The 3,297-nt window shown below is 39.2% G+C and overlaps 1 long non-coding RNA gene across 1 annotated transcript; it reads right to left on the bottom strand.

The window, feature by feature from the left end:
- Positions 1 to 272: 272 nt before the first annotated feature.
- LOC140007458 (uncharacterized) lies at positions 273 to 2,804 on the bottom strand. The gene is made up of 3 exons (XR_011814769.1): positions 2,624 to 2,804; positions 1,204 to 1,264; positions 273 to 480 (listed from the first exon to the last, which is right to left on the bottom strand). It is a non-coding gene; the product is annotated as an uncharacterized lncRNA (long non-coding RNA).
- Between the last annotated feature and the right edge of the window lie 493 nt (positions 2,805 to 3,297).

Here is a 3,297-nt window from a genome sequence, read left to right as displayed (position 1 = left end):
TCATCAAAACCAACCATCCAACCTTGATTTTTCTCCATAAAACACCTTCAAGTAGTGGTGGTGAGTTGTTGTGTGAAGTTATTTGGAAGGTTAAGGTGACCCATAGCTCTTTCTCTCTTGTTTTAAAGGTAAGTTGTGAAGAACCACCCTCCTTCTTTTGTGACGACCCCACCTCCCCCTATGGCGTACCAGAGGGTTTGGCGGACCGCCTGCCCAGCTCTCGCCAGGACTCACTCACTAAAATCATGTGCACACACCCCAAGCACCATTAATAATATCCGCAATCCCAGCTTATAATTTACATTGATAGAAACCAAAGTACAAAGTCTTGATATACTTAAACTAGTTCAAAATATATACAATCCAAGTACAAATGTTCCATTCGAGGAATAGCGCGAGTACAAAACCAAAATTCAAAACACAGTCTAAAGTAACTAGACTACGCTAGCCTTTACATCTCTTATGCCTCGCTCGTACCCCCTGTAAGGAGAACAAATAACGTGGTATGAGCTAAAAGCCCAGTGAGGTTCCAAATAGCAAATTGACCATTATTTATAAATACAAGTTTTCGATTTAGCAAGGTAACGAGCATGAAGAGTTCATAAAAGTGAGCAATAACACTTCAAGTAGCAATCTCAAAATGAGCGAGTATAAAAATTTTCATAAGAAACAATCATCCAATGAACAATAATCATTTCAAGCATAAGGATACGGATAGCTCTCAGGAGCCAACTTCCATTCATCATCAGGAGCTTGATCACGTAGTAGTTGACACTCCGTCAACTTTCAAGTAAAGAAACCGATCCAGTAGAACACCACTTAAACGACTCTCCGTCCACCGTTCAACCCCCAGCTGGGCCCAAAATCCTCAAGAACACGGGTGGTAATACTCGAGTATACCGATTAGTCGAGGAGATATCACTCCACTCGACAATACAAGAGACCCAGGGTTCGTTACCCAATCGACCAAGCCCTTGCCGGCTCGACTAGAGTAACTCACCACAGGGTTTCTGGAATTCCAGGAAGTGCGCGCATCATAAACAAGTATATCAAGTCAATTGCAACAATAAACAAGTATATCACGTAAGGGCAAGTGCGATAAAGTACACTCTTGCCCTAACAATTCACGCATGTGGCATGTAATCATATTGGCACGTATCAAGTACAAGTATCAAGTTCAATTCAGTATTTGAAAGCACTCACCAAAAGATATAGTGCCTTTACTGGTCACTTTCAGGTTATATTCCGAGTTCGGAGTCCAAATCTGCGATAAAACTCAGTTTGAGAACTTTGAAACATGACTAGAGTTCGAAACTTAGACGTTTTGTTCAATAAAATCAAGAATTTGAAATTCACTCGGATAGTAGTCGTGAAACACTTGCTCACTTTTTTTAAACGGTAAAACTTTGTAACATTTATACTTGAAAATGCCATGCGAGTCGAAAGTACAAGAGAAACATATTCCAAATAGTCATTATTTCATTTCTCAAGGGTACAAGCTCGGCCAAGTCCTTCCTTATATACCTCGGAACAAGAATACTCAAGTACCCTAGATGGTTCAAGCAGTAATCACTCTTAACCCTTACTCAAGTTGCAAGTAGTTCTCTAGTTTTCGAGCGTAAATTTGGGCAGCATGCCCTTTGTGTTTACCTAATTTTCCAGCCTTTTAGGCTTCATTGTTTTTCTCAAACACAACCCAACATTATACATCTCAGCCATTCATGTCAAGAGCCGTTCCATAGGCTCACAATATCATAATAATAAGATTCACAACAGTAGCAAGTACAGAAGTTCAATGTGGCATAAAACAGATTTGACGTACAAATGCGGAAATAACATATCTGAGGCTACGCTTATCGGATTGAGGCGTAACCTATGCCGTTTCGAAGCTAAGACACAGAGCTACAATGTTCATGAAGGTCACTTAGTCCAGTTTCTAATGTAAATTGGTCAAATTCTCCAATTACCAAACCAGAAATCAATTCACCGGCTGTTTAAATGCAGAACACTGTAATGGACATAACTCAGTGTACACAAGTCCGAATCAGGTGTTCTTAGAGGCATTTTAAAGCTACTTCAGAGCACTACAACTTTCATGTTTTGGTCCAGAGCTAAATCAGAATGGATCCTGGTCAAAAATCGTGATAAACTGGACTGAACTGAAGAAACGGACTACTGGGAAATTCTTAAAGCAGTAGGGGTATTTTGGACTTTTCACGTTCTGCGTTGCTCCGATTGAGCTGAAATTTTGTAGGCACCTATAAAACACCATTCTCTACAACTTTCCTTCTTTGACCAAAGGCCAATTCGGCCTCTAACATACAGATACAATTTCGGACAGAATGCTTGGGAAATTTTCCAGAAATCTGGAATTTTTAGCTCTAAGTGTAGTTTCCTCAAATTTCTGGTTCCAATCACCACTAAACAACCTTATATAACTTTAATTGCAACATTCATGCATCATACATCAACTTGAGCAGAAAATCAGGAACCCTAGTTCATCAAATAAATTGGGGAAAACTACTAAAACATGCTCATCATCCATAATCTCACCCTAAAATCAAGTTACTAGGCTTAATATAACAAGATTAGAAGTAAAACTTGGAGAGATAAACTCTCTTACCTTGAATAAAAGTCACCAAGAGTAGCACAAGCTCTCCCCTTCAAGAATCACACCACAACTCACTAGCTAGTCACTCAAGAACAAGTTTAATCGGTTTATTTTGTTTGATTTCTCCCTAAGTTGTTGGATTGAAGATGAAATGAAGGAGTTTTTTTTTTTTTCTTGTTGTTCCTCCCCTCTCTCTCTCTCGGTTCTTATGCAGAAATATGGAGGAAGATGAGGCTTGGTTTGTCTTATATGGAAGTAAGAGGTTAAGGGTAATTGTGTCCACAATTTTTGGCCAACACTTGGCCTATTCTTGTCCACAAAATTTTTCTCTTTCTTTCCTTGTATTTGAGCCACAATTTCGGTCAAGCTATAATCATGAGGGGGAAGATATTTTGTTCAAGTTCAATAAATTTGTTTGGTAAGCAAAAATAGTGGTCAAGCGGTGCGTTCAATCGGTAATGCGCGGGACCCGCCGGTTCGCGCCGTTTTTCTTAAAAACACCCGTACTAGAGTTTTTACTTTCCATTCACTAACCTTACCTCATTGCTACTACTCACATATTATTTCTCACTTAAAAGTCACTTTTAATCATCAAATTGATCCTTGGCCAGTACCGAAAATTCATCCGGCGGAAAAAATCACAAAACCCTAATTTTGCTCAAATCTTGAAACCGAAGTGTAAAACC

The sequence above is a fragment of the Coffea arabica genome, chromosome 5c, assembly GCF_036785885.1.
Source record: "Coffea arabica cultivar ET-39 chromosome 5c, Coffea Arabica ET-39 HiFi, whole genome shotgun sequence".
NCBI lineage: Eukaryota > Viridiplantae > Streptophyta > Magnoliopsida > Gentianales > Rubiaceae > Coffea > Coffea arabica.
The sequence above is the reverse complement of the archived record's forward strand: the minus strand, read 5'-3'. Positions and strand labels throughout refer to the sequence as shown.